The sequence below is a fragment of the Falco biarmicus genome, chromosome 4, assembly GCF_023638135.1.
Source record: "Falco biarmicus isolate bFalBia1 chromosome 4, bFalBia1.pri, whole genome shotgun sequence".
Classification (NCBI taxonomy): domain Eukaryota; kingdom Metazoa; phylum Chordata; class Aves; order Falconiformes; family Falconidae; genus Falco; species Falco biarmicus.
Genome location: NC_079291.1, coordinates 106,381,072 through 106,403,319, shown reverse-complemented (window position 1 = coordinate 106,403,319; position 22,248 = coordinate 106,381,072). Strand labels below are relative to the sequence as shown.

The 22,248-nt window shown below is 49.9% G+C and overlaps 1 long non-coding RNA gene across 1 annotated transcript in view; it reads right to left on the bottom strand.

The window, feature by feature from the left end:
* Window positions 1-22,248, bottom strand: part of LOC130147904 (uncharacterized) — a 206,244-nt gene that overhangs the window by 28,442 nt on the left and 155,554 nt on the right. Inside the window, exons 5-8 of the long non-coding RNA XR_008821422.1 lie at window positions 21,969-22,086; window positions 13,911-14,004; window positions 12,749-12,970; window positions 144-7,938 (exon numbers count right to left, since the gene is read on the bottom strand). This is a non-coding gene — a long non-coding RNA (uncharacterized LOC130147904). The remainder of the gene's footprint in view (window positions 1-143; window positions 7,939-12,748; window positions 12,971-13,910; window positions 14,005-21,968; window positions 22,087-22,248) is intronic.

The window sequence follows — 22,248 nt, the reverse complement described above, 5'->3', positions numbered from 1 at the left end:
GCAAAAGCCTTTAATTACTGTCATCTGGAAGGCTGTGCCAGGCTCCCTTCCAGTGCCTTTTCATACTTTTCGGAAGACAGTGCTCCAGGACTTGACGCCCCCAACATGCCATTTGTCAGGCTTTATTTTAAACAAGCACTCACTGCCTATTAGGAGGCCGGGGAGAAAGCTCCTGGCAGTCCATCTGTGCTGCTGCTGCATTGACACGGCGGTCGCATCCAGGCAGTGAGCTGAGCTGGGCTGCCTTGACAGGGCACCAGCCCGGCAGCCGTCTCCTGTGCACGCCAGCTCTCTGCGAACCAACTCCGAGAAGTGCATCGCGGTCTTCTTCGCCATCTCTCCTCCTGCATCTCAGCTGGGCTCACACTGGCCATTAAACTGGAGACAGAGGCAAGAGTATAAATGTGGTTAGAAGGCACAAGGCAAATTCAGGTAGACCAGGCTGACGGTTCCATAAAGTGATCCCAAAGCTTCCTCTCACACACAAGTCCCCCGGCCTGCATCCCTGGGAGCATGCTCCCAACCGGAATGGTTGTACATGGGGTTTGATATCAGGCAGAATTTTGTATTTCATCCTGCATGGGAAAGCACGACCACAGAACCTACATAAACCAATCTGGCCTGCTGCAGGCAGGACGCAGGGCTGGAGGGCCCATAGGAGCAAGCCGGTGAGTTGCCTTCATCGCACTCTGAGCTGACACCCGGGACTCTGCCAACCCAGTGACCCTGCAGCTTGGGCTCAGCATACACTGAGATATGCTGAAAAGGATGCCAGAAGGTTTCCAGATGTCCTGCACCAGCACCCATGTGACGTGCTCCGTGAATTACACCCAGCAGAGCCATCCTTCTAATATTTCATCTTTGGAGCATCACCTGTGGCAGAGAAAAGCTGCAAAGGAGGTTTTCTGGGGAGCCTCTGCCAGTGGGTGGCACTGCAAAACCAGCAGTATGGAAGAAGCAGCAGAGCAAGGATTCGGGGTGGAACAGCAGCAGAGCCACTGCACACGGGCTGCTGCGCACCTCTGGCTGCACAGCTGGAGGGATGGATACGAGCATTGCGGGGATGCCACAGCCTGGCTGGAGGGAGGAGGGATGCTGCTGAGCTGGGAGAGGGACAGCCACAGTGGGAGGTGAGAAGGCATCAGCAAGGGGTTTGAGGGGCCGCGGTGGTGTAGGCTAGCTGCACTGTGCCTTCTGTGGGCGCTGGGGGTCAGCCCAGCAAGTGGGAGTTCGAATCAATCCATGTCCACATGGGACAGAGCCAATTAACCATCTCAAAGGTAGGAGCAGTCATCGGCTTCCCCTGTTATCCTACTGTAAGATTCCTTCTGCAGCCAAAAATCATGTAATATGTCACCCCAAAATATAAGGTCTCCCCTCTGGGAGCTAGATAGGCTTCTGCCCCCCACCCTTTAACCCTGGCGAAGAACACAGGTGTGGTAGGTGTAAGAGCTTTTTGGTCATCTGGCTTGTAGGCACAAGACCCCTAGAAGCCCCCCAGCCACCAAAGACGTGCACCAGCCAGCATGACCTAGGGGACCGAGAGCCTGGAGGGAAAGCATGCTGCATCACACTTATGTCACTGCCTAGCCAGGGGGGAATTAAGGATCCTGGGACAGCTGGGTAAACATGGTGAGTAGTAAAACAGGCTCTAATCTGGAGGCTGGCCTGGTCTGAGTGTCCATGTTCAGGTCTTGTGTCCTCCTCCAGTTCCAAAGTGGCCACGTTCCTGCACCACACACTCCTCCTGGCACAGATTTCACCTCCCTTTGCACTGCATCTACACTTTAGGTCCCATCTCCAGCATTTCAGTGTTACCTTGACCAGTTCATTCCCAGAAGGTCTCTAATCAGACTTCATCTCATCCACCTAAAAATACTCCGAGCAATCCAAGGCAGTAAACACTCGGTTCTTCTTCCTTTAGCTAACAAACAATGAACAAAGGAGCATCTTCTTTCTTTTCCCCCATGATGTCTCAACAGAAGTTGGGAACCACAAAATATTAGAGGAATGGGCTTATGTAGCCCCAGTCTGACTCCAGGACCATGAGGTTTTGTGCTGGGGACACACACGCACCTTTGTAGAGGAAGCCAGAGGGATGGGGAGAAGGAGCCGTGCAAGGAAAACCACCTCTCTTGGGCTGGCGAAGGAGATTTGGCTCTGAAGGGCTGTGATGTCTGCCTGGCAGGTGGCAGCACCATCTGACAGCCTCTGTCTCCATGGAAAGAGCTACTGTTTCCCTGCGCAGCATCCACACAGCCACCTCTGCTAAGGGATATTTTCTCTAGCAGGAGCAAAGGCTTCATCCAGCGGGTTGTGGACTAGCAGGAGACAGAGGAGCGCATCCTCAAAAGGAATTTGCTCCTGTATCAGAGGGTTTAAAGACGTGGCACCAGGGCTTCTCCAGCATCTTCCTTCTGTAGGGAACATGCTGACTGGCATGATGGGGGTGGCTGCAAAATCCTATCTCCTGCCTGCCCACCTTCACACTTACAGAAATGCTTTGGTACAACCCACTCCAGACTGGGGAAGAGCTTCGATCTGGCCCTTCTGCTGCAAACGGATCTGATTTGCTCCTAGCACTGAGCACTGTAATTACAGTACATCCCACTTAATCGCGATGTGCTTAATTGGGAAATCCACTTACCAGGATGTCACCTAGGGAACCGATTTAAGCTTGATAACACTTAAGAGCAATGCCTGCTGCTTTATAGAGAAGGTAATTCTCCTACAGGGAGATGCCTTCAGGTGGCTGAATCATGCTCCTTCTTCCACCAGCATCCAATGCTCCTGGCTTCTTGCTCCTGCAACAGATTTCAGCCTTCCCGTTAAGTAGGCTACAGTCGGTAAATGCACCAGCTGCTACTGCCAGGTCACGGCTGTCCTCTGCACCAGCTGAACAGGCTGCCACCAGCACGTGGGCCAGCTCTTGGCTGCACCCTTGGCTGGACCTGCACACTCAGCACGTCCGACCCCCTTCCCTGTTTGAAGATGGCTTTCTTCCCATCGCTGGGACCTTTTTTGAAGAGGATGACATACTTAGGCTTGACCAAGCTGTTCTTTGCAGCAGAAGAGGGGACAAGGTAACCCAGTCATCACCTGAATCCGGGCAGAGCAAGAGCTTTGGAGACAACCAGCATCCCTTACCATTATTAACACCAACACTTATCTTCCTCCCTCATCCCTCCAGCAATCAAACACATCAAATGCCCAAGTGAAGAAAGGACAGGGACACGGGAACGGCCATTAAAGACTGAGCATTGAGTCAGGCACTTGGAGAGGCCACATTTTTATCCTGGTTTCCTATGGGAAGAGGGTTTATGTGACCACACTGAGTATTTGTGCACGCGTGTACACATGTCTTACGGGTACCACCGATAAATTCTGAACATCCTGGTCAAACTAGGCAGAGAAGCAGCTTTTCCAAAAGTAACAAAGTCCCACACATTTTGTAGGAATAAGAACCAGAAAGAAGAGTGAAACCCTATGAATACCCAACCCCTCACTAGTTCGCAGGGATTTGGGACGACAGTTCTGCAACACAAAACCCCCATGAACCACATTTCCTCGTTAGAGGTATGCCAGTTGCTCCAGGACCATGACTTCTCTGACCTTTTAGCATTGTTTTGCTTATCTCTGTCCTTTTCAATTAGGCTATGTGTTTTTTCCAACTGCACAAAAGCACACTGCTCCTCTTCCGAAGGTGAGGCCGTAGATGGAGGCTGCCTTTGCTACTGAAACATCTGTACCATATGGCAACAACACAACACCACTTTGCAAGATGCTGCGCTGGTGTTTTTGTTCTCACCAACCACAAGGAGCTGGGGGGAGTCATCTGAACTCTTTGGATGCATAATAGTGATTGCCTTTCAGACACTTGAAAATGTAATAACTTGGCATCAAATGAGGGATTTTTATGGCTGAACATGTTTTGTGCTTCTCTGAACAAGCCAACTTCCAGATTAGCTACATTGGCTTTTTAAAGTGCTATAAAATGTGCAAAGGCACTTGCAATGTATAGTGCTTTCTGTAAAAACAGGAGGTAAGTGCTGAAATGCCCCCTGATTTATCCTTTTGCTTCTCCTAACCCATGCTGGGAGAAGGGGTAAAGGCAATCCTCTACTCCCTTTTTGGCTTCTCAGTCTTCCAGCCCGGAGACAGACGGGAGACAAAATGCCAGGTACTACAGAACTTCTGCCTTTCAGCCACTCTGACTACTGCAGAAGAGAAAACCCTCTCAATTCCTGAGCATCACAACCAGTGCCAAAACCAGCAAATGCCTTTCTAAGGTGCGACACGTGGCCAGCAAAGCTTACTTGTCACACAGCGCCTGTCTGGGCAAGAGGACCCGGGCAGCACCATCCACAAAGGTGCTGGACCTAATGCTGGCTGGAGGGTCTGACAGAGCACATCACCACGATGAACCGTGTTAACAGGGTCAGGCCTTTGCTTTCCTGCCAGCAGGGTCACCTTCTTGTCCTCTCCTCTTGCTCCTGCCCCTCTTTCCTTCACACTGCTGTAACATAGTCAGAAATCCACAAGAACATGTTGTGGGATTCCTCCCCCCCTTCACTTGCTTGTGTTGGCTTAAATATATGTGCTCAGCCAAGCATCAGGTCCTTGACACAGATGTCTCAGGGGCTGGGCTTTTCACTAAAATGCAGCCGCGCAGAGGCTTGGCAAAGGAAAACATCCCAGCAACCGAGGCTCCCATTTTCTGAGCCTGGGTGGGAGGAATAAAGTATTAGTTCAAGCTCCATTTTAGCTGGAGGAGAACAGCATCATTTGTTGGAGCCAAACAGGTTCTTCCCCTCCCCTCCCCTGCTACACAGTCAAGTTGTCCCCTTGCTATTACTGGGGCCATTTTGCCAGTGCCATGGCAGTGCTGCCACCGGCAAGGGCTCTGCAGCTGCTGCCACGGCTGCTGGGTGCCACCCAGCGCTTCTGGCAACCGACGCCACAGCTGTTAGGGCCAACACGAAGATGAGCGCTGTAACCCTTATCTGGCATCCGGCTCATTGCGGTCAGGTTCAGATGAGTGCCTCTGGAACACAGAATGAGTATTTATGAGCTGGAAGTTTTTAAGCACATGCCTTAGTGCCATACGTGTTCAAACCCATCCATCCCCGCAGAGCAGCTGGAGCTCTCTGCTGCCGGTATGAACAGGTAAACCCAACCAGACTGCCTCTCGCATCCATTTTTATATGTATGAAATGTTGTGCAACAAGCTGGAGGGTCAGCAGACCTCAGATCTTTAAATTAAATTGTACATCTTTATAGAAAAGCCACACTTACCTTTAGCACAGTTTATAGGACATGGATTTTGTGTGCTTTGTTAGTGCAAATTAAACATAATTAACGACAGCCAACAGCGCTCTTTGCAACCAGCAACATGCACCACTGCATCCTGAAGGCTATTTAGCACAATCAAGGTTAAAATGCAGATTGTTTTTAAGATTTCCAGTGTATCTGCTGTCAGATAAGAAGTGCCAAGTCTAGCACTGGCAAGTGTGAACTGGCTGGACTGGGAACCTTCATGCCACCATCAGAATTATGTAGGCTCATTTGAAAACACCTCAGTTCCTTGGCTGTCATCACATCAGTAAGAGAAATATTGATGGGAGGGGAGGAGATGTGGAAAGGGGAGAGTTTTCTCAAACATCACAAACTGAGTAGAGACGCTCAATTGCCAAACAGATCTGCCCAAGCCATCCAGGACGAAAACATCTCATCTCAAACTCACCGTAAAACAAAATCAGCCCCAGCCTTACCAGATGCCCTCCAGCCTGTGCTGGCTTTGGGCCTCCCTCCGAAGGACTGATCGACTCCTGCACCCAGCTTGTGCAGGGACACCCAGGGGTCACTATTCAGGTAGTCAAAATCACATCAGCCTCCCAACAAGCCAGCTCTGTTTGTCACAGACACGCTGGCAAAACCAAGCACCATACATGAGCACACATGACCTGCAACTGATTTTACAAGACGCGGTATGAAAACCACGCAGTAAAGGCAGGATCAAGTCTTAAGCATTAAGGTCCCCTTCATTTATATTAGCAGCTCCTGCTACGTGGTCCCTGCTCCATCCTCAGGGTGCCGGCAGCCTCTCCTGTCATTTCTTTTTGGGGGTGACACTGAGCCAGCACACAGCGGAGCAGAACCTGGATGAGCAGCTCTGGCTCTCTCGCTGAAGTTCGGGGACCCAGGTATCCATCCTCGTGTTTTTGTAAAGACTGAGGCTACAAATCTGTGTTTTCCAGCTGATTGCAGAAAGCTACAATGGCAAAACTTAGCATTATTTGCTCACTACAAATACTTGGAGACCCGAGTCCAGACTGGATTGATGCACTGAGAGTAAACAAGGGCAGGGGCAGGGAGAGAGCTTTAGGCACTCCAGCATCTCATGGCTAATTAAAGCTGGGAGGAATTTGTCTCAGCAAGTTGTGAGCCATTAACTTCTCTGGTGTGACTAAGCCACTGTGTGGTATCTAATTTACCAGGGGGGTGAAGTGCTGCCAGCTAACCATGTTCCTGCAGCTGAGGTGGGCTAATGGAACATAGTTCGATGCTTCGGGGCAATCCCGCTTGCCAGCTTACCTGCACCTTCCCAGTCCCAACTGGCCTTGAAAACAGCAAGACAACCCAGTGGGAATTTTAATTGCGAAGGAGTATTCAAAAAACCCTGTCAAAATCCAAAGGCCTGACCAGAACTACAGGTTCTTGTGGTTTTCTGCATGGCTGTTTTTTCCAGCAATGCAAATTGGGTTCTTCTCTTGCAAATGAGCAATGCTGAAACACTCTCTAACCATTTGCAGGACCTGGAGGCCCCCAGCCTCCTCCGAGTGCTGTCCTTAACCACCGCAGGAAAGTTGTGGTGCTGCCTTGTCTTGTACTAGTGATGCAAATATCAAGATGAATTTCTTCATAGACAGCTCATTACCAACAATTCTTTCCTTTGTCTCTGGCTCCAGCTAAAGAGGAGGAAGTCGCTCCAGCAGGAGCTGCACATGGAACGGCAAAAAGATGTTTCTCAGAGGGTACAACTGAGTTACAAGGAATGCTGGATTTTGGGTACTGCCCTCTACACCCCACTGCTCTCTTTGGGGAAGGGTGGAGGAATTCAGAGGTCCCAGCTTCCAGTTCATTTCCCCATTGTTTCTCTGGGCTGAAAATGCTTTTTTGTTTACTTTTCCAGCCCATCTTGACTCACAAGCCAGGCTCATCCCGGTTGTTGGTTGGCCCCATTTTGCAGTTATGCCAGTTTCAGCTCGTTTGCCAAAGAACCAGCGTGGCACAAGGAGCTCTGCCCCAGGAGAGGGTAAGCAACCAGCCACCTTTCACGGTTTTTTGGGGGTCCCTGCATGCTGGAAAGCCTCCAAAGGTCCCTTTCCAAGCACCCAGGAATCCCTACCTGCCCCCATTCCCCTGGGACAACCCGCTCAGAGGAGAGGTGACCTTGATGGCTGGGCTGATGTTGTCACCTTTATATTTTCCATGGGTTCGGTGGCACCCGTCTGCAGCCAGCATCAATGCCAGCCAGCCAGCGTCTCTGCAGCAGAGAGATTCCCAGAGGACAGGCTGAAACTGTTCATCTGGAGACAGAGATCATTTTTAGAGGGAAATCCTGTTCACTTCTCAAAATGAGGTAGGGTTTTACCAACACATGTTCCCAGCCAAATGCACTTGCTGTACCAAATTCATCACTAAAAGCAAAGGACTTGCTATGTCAAAATGGAGCTGTGGTTTTCAAAGCTAACAGGGGAAAAGCACACTGTAAACACCTGGAGGAAGCGTAGGCATGGCTTATTAATGCACACTTGCTGTGAGACTTCAGGCTGTAGGACAGGGCTTTCACTGTCCTCCTGATGTCCTCACATGCCCCGTTCCTGTACTGAGCACTGCTCTCTTTAACCATGCAGCGCACCCGTCAGACCTGCAAACCTACAGATGGAGCACAGAAGATGGGTTAATGCAGCTTATACTAGTGCTTTAACCACTCGCATCCACCATCCACCCTCAGCTGGTGGGGAGAAGCTCCTGTCCCTGTTGCTGGTTCCTCTCCAGGATCCAGCCAGGGATTTTTCTGGGGACAGATTAGGGCCTGAGGAAGGCAAGCAAGGATGCCAAATCTGATCATTCCCAAAAGCCTGAATTGCAGGGGTTTAACATTGCCTGAACTGCAAGTAGGAGTTAATTTTGTTATCTTTACACTCTGTCTCAACCACTCATTCCACAAAAGGCTGCACAAAATACTTGCTCTCTGGTTTCTCTCCTGTGCTGCTGCACAGTGTTGCTGTTGAGACAGCTCCTGAGTTTTCCATCAAAAGCCACTCCCTGATATTTAAGGCTGTTATGAACTGGACCAGATTTGTGCATTCCTGCGTAGCAAAGCCTTGCCCAACATGGGATGCCTATATCCTTTGACTCCTTTCCCTGTGAAAGCCATAACAGAAAATGTTAAGTGAAGGAACAGTAACCAGTCCATATGCTGCCACGCTACAGGCATCTCAGCACAGTCACACAAGTTGTGTTTCTTTTTCTCAGATACAGCCTTTTCTATCAAACAGAGCATCAGACAGACTGTTTCTGGAGAGGGGCTGACTATTTGCCTAGGGAGTTAGGGAAAACAGTCCTCAGACAGCTCTTCTTCCCCAGGCGATGCTGGTGAGAGCTGGCCCATGTGCACTAAGGGAGTTTCTCAGAGTATCTTCAAACTTGTGAGCTATTTCAGTATTTCTCCTCCCAGCTTGAAGATCACTCAGGGCCCAAGGATGCACAGGCTTGTGTTATTAAACGGCTATTTCTGTTGACATTTTTATTTTTAGCAAATGTTACTGAAACATTCACCATTGCTCCTCGGAGGCAATGGAAAAAGAGGCAAGTTCCAAATTCTGGGCGATGGAGACCTCGAGGCAGGCAGCCAAGCCGGGGTGGGACATGGCCTGGCTTCCCTGCCATGTTTACCATCTGTGCCCTGAGCAGGGACATGAATGAATCGTGGCAGTGTCCTCGGCAGCCATGGAGCAGAGTGTGCAGCAGGCTTGCACTCTCCCACTCCGGCTGGCAATGCCAACCCCTCCCTGAGGGGTTAAAAGTGTCCATGTGCCAAAGGCAGGCTGGGATCAGCGACAGCCAACCTAAACAGAACCATGTTCAAAGAAACCTTTGAGCACCCAGGGATGCTGACCTGAAGCGATGGGCAGCAATGGATGCCCTCTCCCCTTGGGTTCGCAGGGGCAGGGGGCAGCAGGCAAGCTGCCTTCCTTCCTCAGAATTGTTTTTGCAGCTTCATGCTGAATCCCTCTCCGCTTTATTGAGCATTAAATGTCTTTAAAAGGTCTGTTTACTTCCTTGGAGTGCTTGGAACTGGGATTCTCCCTTGCGGGCCCAGCTCTGGCCCCATCCCTAAAAAGGGGGTTTTAAATTAAAGTTGAAATTTGTGGTCTCAGCACTCTTTTTACCACTCCTGAGTGCTTGCAATAGAAGCCCAGCAGCAGGCAGTACCTGGGTCCATGTGTTTGTTTCTTTGCCACTGCTGGATGTCAGGTGGGCTGCACGGAAGAATATCCCAAAAGAGAAAGACCAGGAGTTACCCAAGAGTGAATAAACCAGTTGCAAACCACATTCCTCTGACATCTGCTTGCCAGTGGGGAAGCGCTGGAGGGATGCAAGTCAGCCTGTTAGCAGCCCCGTGCCTTTCTGCGCTTCCCTGCTGTGGGGCTGGGCTGCCTCCATCACTGACATGCTCTAGTGCTGCTGAAAGGACCAGCGGACAGTTTCCTCACCTGATTTTGGTGACGTGGCTGTGGTAACCCATGGAACCTAGAACCAATCGCCCTGGGAAAGCTGCAGGTCTCACCCCAGCAGCCACCAAACAGAAGCAATTAATGTACGTGGCAGTAAACGAAACCCCTTGAGCAGCAGCATCAGGGGCAGAGAGGCTCAGCTAACTTCTTCCTGCCTTCCATCCACACCAGGCTGGAGGGGACACATGGGAAGCAGTGCTGGCACTGTCACCCATTGGGTGGGGACTCCAGTGCTGTCAGATGGGCTTTGCCCTCACCCTGGGGGCCTTGCCTGGCCTATCCTGCCCTGCCTGCTGTGCCTGGTGCAGGCAGCGAGGGGTTGCCCGCTGCTCCAGGGAGCCGCTGCTCAGGAGGAACCACCGGGTGACAGCTGGCTAGAGAAGGAAAGCACAGCTTCTGCGGAGGCTTTTGTATTTTAGAAGCTTTGTCAAAGTTTAAGTAACTACAGTTTTGCCCCTCGCAGTAATCACCTGAATATTTCTGCAGGATCTATCAGAAAACCAAGTGTGCCACCAAAACACAAATGCAATGGAAAAAAAAATTATCGTATTTTAGGTCAAAGTCATCACAGTCCCTCACTGATTTTCATGTGGATGGTATCATAAGCCTAGATACCGTATTACTTCACACGCCCACATCTGTACAGATGTGCACACACATGCTAATTGATAGCTAATGCGTGCTTTTTCCAGGACACTGCTGATACTGAAACACTCCGGTCCTCTACAAAATCGTTTTCTGAAGCACTGGCTTTGACCTGAGAGAGGCTGTTGAACAGCCCATCCTCTCTGGATCCTGCACCGGGCAAGCGCGGGATGCTGATGCCAGAGCAGTGGGGCCACAATTGCCCTGTTGTGCAGAGCGTGGTGCGCCGGGTGCAACACGGGGCACTTGACCACAAAGACCTGAGATGTGCTTAACAGGACTCTTGCACTGTTCGCCCACTAAGAGCCTTAACTTCTTATTGCATTATGCCGGGGTTTAGGCAAAGCAGGGTTCCCAGCAGGGCACTGCATAGATTTCCTTTCCCATGAAAAGAGACTTATACCTTCACATTTGTTCCTTGTCCTCAAATCCCATTTTTTTCCAGGTAGAGGAGAGAGGAATTTGATGGATTATAATTAAGGAGGTGGTGTTCTGAGCAAGGAGGGGGGACAGGAAGGCTAATGCAGGATGTGGCTGCGTCACCTACGGAAGAGATGCTTTAATGCAAAAAGCCTTGTGAGAGGAGAGCTCTGGGGCTCTTCTCCCCTGCATAGCAGCTGGGTATTCACAGGCACTTGCTACTTGAGTTTATTTTGGCTGGAGGTGGACACTGGACCTTAGTGGGTCCTCTTACCATGCAGTGATGCTCAGCAGTGGTCAGCAACTATAGGAGTGGGGTATTTGTACTACTTGGAGTAGGAAGCCCCGCTGCATCTAGGTATCAGGAAGGAGCTGTTGATAGGACTGCAGACCTGAGATATATATTATAATAAAGTATAAGTAACTGCCAATATATAATATAACCCTTCCCAGGCCTCCAGCGCCATTCACTCCAGAGCCCCAAAGCACTGTACAAACAGTAATTAAAACTTCCCAGCCCCCAGCTTTGCCAATAGTGTTGAATTCATTTTCCAGTGTGGGAAAATAAACCTTGCATGATTAAGAGAGACAATGCAATTTTAACAGTAGGAAAAGTTACTGGTGAAACATAAGCTGTAGTGTGAACCCTGGTCCTTCACTTCCAATAGAAGGCTCTTCAAAACAAGAATGAGTAGTCGGTCTCTTCTCCATCATGCCCACTATGCCCATTTAACACGGTAATGGGCAACACAAGACTAGCCAGGTACATCTATTCAGTCCCAGTGGCTACAATCCAACTTGCTTTGCAGATTTAAAGTCTGCAGGGAAGTGAGGAGCACTGGAAGAATATGGTAGGAGATGCCTGTGAGAAGCCCCTTGTGCAGTTGGTCCTCCTGGAGTGTCTCTCTGCCCTTAGCACTATCAAGTTCACAGCTCTGTGTGCCACCCTGCTGACCACATGGCTGATTTCCTTCCCCAGAAATGCGTTACCAGAAACGTCCTTCAAGAAGGAAAGGGACACTGGAACATGCAAGAGCTTGCCTGCACACCAGAAACACTGACCCTTTGCTTTCTGGTTTATTTAACACAGTAACAAGAGTCTACATAAAGACAGCCAGTTCCTCGCCTGGTTCCTGCCTGCTCCATGCTTTCCAGGAACCCTTGGGGAAAAACCATGCTGTGTCGGGTGTGGACACAGCCCTTGGGTTCAGTATGGGCATGTGGGAGCTATTCAACAACACGTGTTGCTTCAGGTACCAGCAGACAGACAGTAAAAAGCCCCTGGTGGGTTGCACCTGATGGCAGGGTTTCGCTGGAGCCCTTGGCCAAGATCTCTCCCTTCCCATGGTTAATGTGCTGGTCGCCAGCACCCAGCTGGGCAGCGCCTGGTCCCTTCCCTTCCCCTCTAGCCCACCGCTACCTCGCAGCCTGGCCAGCCAGATCCTCCCCCTAACTCTTAACAGCTTGTCAAATGCTTAAGGACCTTTTGGGAGGAAAAAAACAATTTTAACGCAAAACTACATTTCTGCCTCGAGGAAAACAGGATATCTCCCTGCTCTGCCGCCACTGCCTTCAAATCACGGAGCCCAGAGCCCCGGTCTCCAGCAGGACTCCCCGGGGGCGGATGTCAGGCTGTCTGGAAACCCCAGAGAGGCCACAGGGCTTGGCGAGAAGTCCTGCCGCAGAGGGGAAGGGTCCAGACAACCAGAAAGTTCAGCCTCCTCCCCACATCAGGCTGTTTCCAGACACATGCCAGCACCACCTGCGTCTGCTCACTCCAGGGAGTGCTCCTGCGGTCTCCCAACAGCTGGGGAAGCGTTTACGGAGTCAGCAGCGCTGCGCGGAGGGTTATTTAGTTATTTGTAATGGATTTTCCATACCTGTCATTATTTCCAGCCCTGTATTGAGAAAAAGGGACAGAGATTCTCCTGGGAGATGGGCTGGCTTGAAGGGCTTTGGTGAAGCCTGTGGTTTTGCAGTTTACCTCTGGAGAGGGCTGGGGACTTGCTCTGTTTCTCTCATCATCACGGCAGGTTGATCCCCAAGGAGAACGAGGATCCAGCTTGGACTTGCTGTGCTTCATGTTTGAAGAGGACAGGCTTCTGTAAAGGAAAAGAGAGACCTGGAAATCTGCTGCTTTCATTATGCTTTCTTTGGGGCTAACTTAGTTGTTGGAAATCAACACAACCATGAAGATAGCAGCCTGTGGGACCCTGCTCGGAGCGCCTAATGCCTATTAAAGATCTAGGAAGAGCTGGGAGAGAAGTAGCAGCACGGCAACAGGGAACGTTCCCTGTGCACAATGTGATTTCAAATTAATTTCTCCATGAAGGGGATTTTCCGCATGCCCAGCAGGCTTTGAGGAGGCCAGGCAGGCGTAGCAGAGAGGGGACTACCCTGCAGCAGCACTTTCACAGTCCCTGCTTCATCACCCTTCTAGGGCTCAAAATATTTGCTTTTCACTCCAAGCCAAAATGATGTCAAGCTACAAATACCAAAATCCTTCAGGCCAAAGCCATGTTCTTTCTCCATTCCTGCTCTGCTCCGAAAGGTGATTCCCTAGCCCGAGAGGCACTGTCAGAGCTATTACCTTAAGAAAGCCATCTGCGGTGCTCCCAGCAAGACCCTGCTGCCTGGCATAGCTGTGCCAGCACAGCCCCGCCACTGACTTTACCTCATTTACAGCAGTGGGGCGGCGGTGCAGAAACTGTGCTGAGCTGGAGCTGGAAGGGCACAAGGTTTCTGCTTTGATGGCACCCCCTGTTTCTGACTTGCAAAGGGACTAGAATTGTGACAAAGCCATGGGTAGGCAGCAACATTGTTCTGATAAAGTTGGTTTCATGAGAAACGGTTTTCCAGATGGCAGCAGAAGACATAGTAGAGCCCACCCTTACCCAGAAACACATGGCTGGGGGCCACTTCTGCTAGGAGAGAAGGTAGAGGGCTGAACAAGAGCATTTGTCTGAACTAATGGGCCACGGAGACATTGGAAGGAAAGTTTCCTTTGGAGCAAAGAGGGGGCACATCTCTGCTTTCACTTACCGTCCATCTGTGGCAGCTCTTTTCTCCTCTTGGCACACAGTTCTCATTCCTCAGCTGACAGCCCGTGGCAGGAAACACTAATCACATCCTCTTCCTAAGATGAGACAACAGGCAAAGAGGCTTGGCAGGGGACAAGGGACCTCCTGGCAGTGCCTGGAAAGCTGATCTCAGGGCCTGGGGTCTCCCCCAGTGCAAATCCCTGTGGTTCTTGTTTGCTGAGCTGGGACAAAGTGGGCACTAGGGTTTTAGCAGACATTTGTTAGAAAATAACTGTGAGAAAGGAATAAACCAATTAATTGCTGACCCACTGACAGCCAACACCTCTCCCCCACCTCCCCCCACACAATAAAATCTGTCTCCACAGCTCAAGCAGATTTAGGGTGGCTGCAAAGAGCCTAGAGAAGGAACAAACCCCTTTCCCACCCCAGCTAATAATATTTCCAGATAATCTGTTTGAGGCAGCACCCTCTGTGAACCAGGAAAGCCTTTAAGAGCCGTTAACACCTTTATTCAGACTTCCTCATCCACCCCCAGACAAGCTGTGATTAATTATCCAATCCTTCCCGATCCCCCTGGGAAACAGCGCTTGGTCTGCATGTCCATCAGAGGATTTGCAGGGTCCCTCTACGAGAGCGGCTCCTGCTCTTGCTGCTGGCTCCAGATAAGCAGGAAAGGGCTGGTGGGGAATAAACTGCTTCCAGCTGTGCACTTATGTCACCAGGGGTGGTGGACAGTGGCAGGGGAGGTTCATGCGGGGTCTAGGCAATGTTCGTGGCTTTTTCTTTTGCTGGTGTCCACAGGCAGCACTGGCCAGGCTGTCCCTGGAAGTCCATCTCTGAGAAGTTGCCACTGGAAGTACAGCCCGTTTGGTTCCCACCAGATTTTTGCAGCCCTCCTTCCAGTTTTGCAGCTCTCTGGCACGGCTTGCTCTTTCCTACCATTTCCCAGTCCTACCAAAGGCATTGTGGATGGAGAAGGCAGGGAGGGAAAGGGAATTACTGCCTCTCAGCTTGCTGCAGTAGCTGGGACACTGTGCCTGAGAGGTGCACCTGTGTAGGCTGTTACAGACTAATGCAGATAATCAAACTCATCTTGTACATGCACCCCCACCTGTGCTACCTCAATCCACCAAATCCTAGGCTGTTTTGCATCACAGGGTAACTCTCCCACCCCTAAGGCTGCATACAGACCCTCCTGGCCATGCAAAGGGAGGATATGAGCAGCTCCAAGTTCATGGTATCACCAAGCAATTTACCGAACCCAACAGTGGCAAATTCCCTTTGTACCAAACACCAATCTCTGCTGCATTACAGATGACACTAAGTCCATGTTCGTCCACCACAGCCCTTCATCTACAGTAGCTGAAGCCCTCAGGCTGTCTAAGGATTAACATGTTAATGCCCACCCTGCCCCAATCCCCTTTGCTATGGCAGGGTGGAGGCACAGGTCTTCTGGGGGGACTATGGTAGCGTGACACACATTTTATGACTTTTCTCACTATGCAAGGGCCCTGCAAATCCCCCATCTTCAGGGGAGACCTGCATCTCCCTGTCACACACACAAGACCTACTTACACGCAAGCTGGGAGGGTACGAGCGAGGGATGTGCTGCGGGGCTGGCATGCCCACATTGCACAGCCTTCCTTTCAGGTCTTGAGCTGAGGTCCCATGGTTTCATGCCGCTTGGAGGAACTCCTTTCCATTAAACCTTCCTCCTTTGCTACCCAGGGCTGTCCAGGAACTCACCCTTGTGCACTGCATGTTTTCTGCTGGTCTATCGCATCTGCCAAAGGCAAACCTCAGAGACATCCTGCTCTGCTACCGCAAAGCAATATCTGCCATTGTAATTTTCTACCAGCCACCTCTAGAAACCTTCAGCCAGGAAATAAAAGCAGAGAGCACAGGAGCAGCCTGGGGGTCCTGGTCAGTTTTACAAATGAAAATCATTGTCGTCTTGTTCTCTTCTCCTTATAACTGGAACAACACACAGGTCACTTTCAAACAAAATGACTTTAGATTTATTATCTCGTGAACTCTTTGACAAGGTGCCAAAGAAAGAATGAGGAGAAAGAGAGAACATGTCTGCTAGATGGGTGCCAGCTCCCCCAGGACGCTCCACAGCCCCAGGTGTTGGTGAGCATCACACCTACGCACTCCGTTTCATGGGTTGGGCTTGGTTTTAATAGTCTCTTTATTTTTAGCCACACTTTCAAGAAAGGGAATAAAACATATCTCTGAATCTCTTCAGCTTCCTGAAGCCCTTGAGAAAGAGAAAGCTGAGGAGTGAGCAGCCAGCTGGGAGGGCCACAGCCTTCCTCCCTGCTGAATGTTCCAGCCAGCCCAAGAGATGTCTCTGCCTGCCTTCCAGTCCACGTCCAGAAACAACAGTCATCAAATCAGCTTGACCAGGTGCTGGGGAACTGTGTGGGAGTGCAAAATGCCCACAGCTTACAGATCTGCTGTGTCAGGTCTTCTTCAGGCCAGGGAGCAAGTGGGACACTCAGGTTCCTTCTTCAGGAAGGAAAGCAAGGGAGGACCTCCACTGCAGAGGGTTCCTGGCTCCACCAACAGTGCCCACTGTTGCTGACTAACTGCCTGGCAGAGTCAATATGTTGAGAAAATAATGACCAGAGGGAATCACTGTGGGGTTTTTGTCTTTGGCACATGAGTTGTGAGCATGTAACTCCATGGCAATCAAGGGACCACCAACGTACCGGGTCCCAGCTCAGGAGAGAAAGTTCTGACCAAACCCATGCCCTTCCTGGAGGAGCTGCTTTGGAGAGGGGTCCTCTGGTGCAGGACCAGGGTTCATGGTGGCTGTCCATCCCCACCTGGATTGATGCATCCAGGATCCGAAAGCTGGTACCACTTTGGCCCCAAAGATGCTTGGGCAGCAATCCTAAATGACCATTCCCAATGCATTTCATATCCGGCAATATCCTCACGCGTGGAAAAGCCTGCAAGCTTTTTTTCACAAGTGCCTGTGTGCTGCCTGACTCCATTGAGGGCTGTGATGAAGAGCCGTACTCTGGCAGGCTCCAGTATGGAACAGGGCCATGCTCTGGCTCTGCCTGTAGCACGGGCACAGGTGTTACACCTTCCATACATCACTCCTCCTGCAGCCATCCCTCTGGCAATGTGTGCTGTGGATCCAGCAAGGCCCAGCCCAGCTATTTCAGCAGAGACAGCATTTTTTACATGGGTCTAGCCACGATTTGGATAGGAGACATGAGGAAAAAGCAGGTGCTGCAGGAAGTGGTTTGGGTGATTTAGTAGGTGACATCTTCCCTCTAAGTTAACAGCACAGTGAAACTCCTCAGCAGGGAGTTCAGGACTCTGTGCTGCTGCAGGTGTTGCTATTTTAATGATACTCCAAACTTAATGCTTGTGGTCACCCAAGATCCCACTTCTTGCAAGCACAGAGGTGTTAGCTCCAGTGTCCTAAGCAGGCTCCAGCCACCAGCAATTATGCTCTGCTGAGCCAAGAGCTGCAGGAATTTTGCACTGGAGACATTATTCTTCACTCTTTTTTTTCGCTACTACTGAGCAGTTTTCCCAGGTGCCAGAAAACAGCATATGTGAGGCATATCAAACACAAACGCTTCCCACTGCCTTGAAATACCTTTTCTTATTTTGTCCCATGCTTGCTCTCTAAGGTCCACCAACCCTAGGGTCTACTTCACCTGCTTGTGTAATTTTTCTGCTCAGCTGTTGGCTTTGCTCTCTTCCAACTCCCCCTGCGTTGTGCAGGTCACGGTTGTCCCTAGCTTTGGCTGGATTAGTGCATCAAGCCAGACCCCATCTACCCTGCTCTCCATCACCACCTAGGAAGGTACCAACTGCTCCTTGGTCCTTGACAGGAGATCCCAGCTGCTACCAGAAAAGGAATAATCGAATATGAGACTGACATTAATGAAATATGAGATTGTGACTTGGGAGAGACTAAAGCCATAGAAAGCATTTTAAATAATTCACCATCCTGGAAGCAAAGCATATTAGTGGGAAAGATGTTCAGGTCCTCTCACAGTGGCATTAACTTCTATGTAACCAGAGCTGGTGCTGTGAACTGACAGGAAAATGGCCCTACTGCCTGGTAGGGAATCCTGGCATTTCAAAACATATTTGAAAATCAATGTCTTTCCCCTACCCCTCCCAAAAAAAGTATTTGCAAACATTAAAATATTTTGTTGTGGTAGTATCTTGTACAAGAAAATGAAATCCAGAATTAAATACAAACACAAAATGCTGAAACAAATTGCAAAACCCAGAGACGCATGCTGGCAAAACGTTCAGCCAAATCATTGCCTTCTGCAAAAATGCTTCTATTTTGGCAAACACATGCGTTTTCGGGGGCAGGCTGATCCACCAGAGACTCCTGAACCCACAGCAAGCAACAACGGAGGCTGAAGAGAGACACTGTGTGGGAGGCAACGTTTAATATGTCACCATTCTGTTTTTCACTTGAAACCACTCCAAGGGCTGCAGGGAAGATGTTCAAGAGCGAGAACTGTGCTGTGGCTGTCTGTGAAAGTCACCGTCAGCACCTGGGCAGAGCGTGGGGTTGCCCAGAAACCCCCTGTTCATTCACAAACGCCCCTGGAAGGGTGAACGTCACCTGGGCAATTATTTTAAATTTATCTCAGCAATTAAATGCAATTATGTTCATATGACAGATATATTTGTATTGGTTAGGCTGAACTTAACCCAAGAGGTTATTGAGGATGGGGCAGCAGCAGGAAGGGACTGTCACTGTCAGGCAAAGGCCATCTTCATTATCTTCATTGTTCATACCTTCATTATGGAGGCAGCTCTTCATAGGGGAAAAGTGTTTCTTTGAGGTCGGTGGACAGGAGTGAGTGAACAGTGCACAAACGGCATGAGTTTGCTAGCTCTGAACCTGCACAACTCATATGAGGGCACACTGCAGGGCTAGGTTACAGCCACAGCTCTGCCCCAGCGATGTCTTCTCTGGGATGGCAGAACCTTTCCAGCCTCCTGTGGAGACCATGGGGGCTTTTGGGCACCTACAGACACCCGTGCAGCAACAGCCTCATGCAAAATCCAGACTCATTTCCTCCCCTTGCTGTTGAAATCACTGCAGGAATGCCAGTGGGAAACTCCTCTGAGATGTAACAACACTTGTGTGACAACACTCCCACCTGCTTCTGCCAGGCCAGGAGGTCCTGCTACTCGCAAGGATGCTCCACCCAAGTGGAGCAGGGAAACACCTATGAAAGAAACACCTTTTGTGGCTTCACCTTAAAAGGTCAGGTATGTCACCTGTCGTGTAACATGCTCAGAACCTACCACAGGCGATTAAACAGTCGGGGGTTATTAGATCACACATTGTATAATCCTCCCTGTACTGGCAACACGATTAGTTATGATTCATAAATTCTAGCCATGTTATCATTCCTAAATGGACACGGTAAGCTGAAAACTTTCTTCTGCAGCTTTCACAACAGAAAACCATGAGGGACTGACATAGGCAGCAAGAGAGACCCTTAAGCTGACACCCATGCCTGGGGACAGCACTGAGAAGGTGGGGTGGGGTTCTGCCTCCTTAATTTTGAGGATGCAACAGGGTTCTCTGCACCCTTCTCCACCAAGACACTGTGAGAGGCATGAGACACTGCCCATGGTGGGAGGTGGCAGGGGGTAGAGCCGTGACACTTGGAGGGAGAGGGGAGGCAGCCTAGAAGGGGGCACACAGCAAGGGGGAGTTATTAGCTGGTGAGGAAGGGAGAAAGGGCAGACGAGAGCTGAGGTCTGTCCTCTCTACCTCCACAGCAGTCAGCTCTGGGCTAGTGGTGAGTCACAAGAGAGCTTGATTAGAGAAAGCTTGATTTGCAAAGTGGGTGCAATTAAAGTCTTGGATCCTTGGGGTTGGTTTTAGTAGTTGCATTAAACTGAATCACCTCTTCCCTCACTGTGTGCTGTTGAGAGGCTGTTTCTGCTCCTGTACTTGCTTTGATACGTTCTTGCTGCAGCCCTTCGGGCCAAGGCAAAGTCCAGCTGAGCTACTGAGCAGGAGCAGGAGCAGGAGCAGGAGCAGGATCTGTCTGCTTGAGCATCGAAACAGGAACACAGAACTGGCCTGGGAAGAGGTGAGCTAATCCAGGGAAGAAAAACCCTTCATACACTAACAAAGGCAAAGGCAAAAACAATGTCTCAGGAAGATCCCAAGTACAAACTCATACAGGTGGGCAGCACATATGCAGGAGATCACTTGAGGAGCTCCTGTGCTGTCTTCCAGAGGCATCTGCTCTGGCCACTTTGCAAGAGAAGGAATGGGGCAAGCTGGACCCTGGGTCTGATCCCAGGTGGTCCTTACCTTAGATGAGATGAATACTGCCTGTGGATGTGGCTGGATCTCTGGAGAGCGCTGCAGCCACCCTAAGTACTACTGAGAAGTGAGAAACATCAGCTTTGCCCCAAGCAGCGGTATTGGGTCTTCAGTGGGAAAAGCAGAAAGCTCTGGAGTGAGGAGCAGCTCACCTGCCACTGACTCATACACCCCTCAGGCCAGATCCCGACCCCAAAGAGATGCACCAGTGAAGCTGGTGAGATGATGGCCCCATGCCCATCCATCTTGATGTCACTAAAATTTTGCTTTTGAGATGCACCAGTATTGCCAAGTCCACAGGTGTAAAACCCCATTAAATATTTCATTTTCATCAATTGCTTTCAGTAAGTGCCTGTTGAGGAATTCATGGAAACGTTTTCTCTTTGACACAGAGATACTTTCAATTATGAAAGATGGCTAAAAATAAAAGGAAATTATACTGTTCAGACATCTCTGGAGGTGGAGACAGGAGGGGGAACCGTCAAGGAGAGCCAGGGAAGAGATTTCTGTTAGATGTAAAGAAAGGCTACTTATTTTTACTGACAGAAAATGTCAGGAGGCAGCCTGACTTGTGTATCTGGAATCTGTCACTCACCTTCTCTATTAATAATTTGGCCTCAACTATTTAGGGTCTGAGCCAGAGTACCAGAGTTAAGAGTCATGACAGTCTCTTTCTCTGGCTGCAGGGGGTTGGAACACCCTCCTAAATCTCTCAGTTGTACACATTTATTTTTTCTTAATGTGCATTTTCTCTTTTTTTTTTTTTTTTTAAATCAGGAATCCAGCCCGTGGCACTAAGATGACTGACTCTTTTTGGACTTTTTTTTTTTAATGTGAGAGGATGATAATCTAGGGCTTTCTTATACCTTTAGAAAGTCTATGGGATGTCCTGATGTTGATAATACATATACATTTTGTAACAAAAATGACCTGGCTGAGAGCAGGGCTTGGACAATTAATTCTTTATGGATCAGTCCTTTGAGATAAAAGACTTATTCCTCTGACAGCTGCAAAAGGTTGCTCAGCTTCTCCTACAGACTGTTGTCAGAGGGAAACGGCTGAGCTGCAGTAACCATCTCTCTGCACATTTTTAGCCCTTCACAACATTTTCAAGCCTAAATCTCTTTGAGTAATACAACTTGCATTACCAGGGTAATACCTTTGGCTCAGAGAGCGCTCTCCCCCAGCTCCCCAGGCTAACGCAGTGGGGTGGAATAATGCTCTGACACGTCCCTCTCAAGATGAATACCCAGGAAGCCCACCCCTCTAATTCCTAGGTGATATAAGCCGAGTAAGATGCTTTCCCACGTTCTTCAGAAAATCTGAGTTTTACCGGGTGTTTTTCAGGGCCACCCACTGACCTGGATGGCAGCCAGGTTGCACAGTCGTATGGTGGGCAGCCACCCTGCCCTTCATTTTCCTCTACTCAATGTCAGTTTTCAGGTCTTGGGATTTTCTTAAATACGCTCAGTTCACTGAGGCCACAGTGAAGCTTGGGATGGCCTATTTCCCCGGCATTAGGCCAGTTGGTTGGGAAACATGGGACTGAACCTCACTTCTGGAGGAGTCCGACCTTCCCTAAGCACTGACCCTAAAATGAGTGCCCACCAGATCTCAGAACTGAATCACATTTCAAGTGCTAAGCTACTCCTTTGCCGACGCCTGTTTATCAGCAGCGGTAAAAAAAGGAACACGTTAAAATAGAACACTCACCTCTGTTATCATCTCAGGGACTGGGAAGAAGGGAGAGCCACGGAAATAAATGTGAGTTCTGTGATGATGCACTTCTTGAAGAGGTCTGGTGTTGCTGTGATCAAGGCAGTGCAACTACCTGAACAACACAGAAAGGAGAAGACGTCACGGAAGAGTAGTGACTTCAGTGCAGCAAGGAATGCACTGAAACACCAAAGGTTTGATTACAAAGGGAATATAACTAACTGATGGGGGTAATTGTGGGTGCCTGTGCTGTCCCCCAACGTGTATGGCACAGACT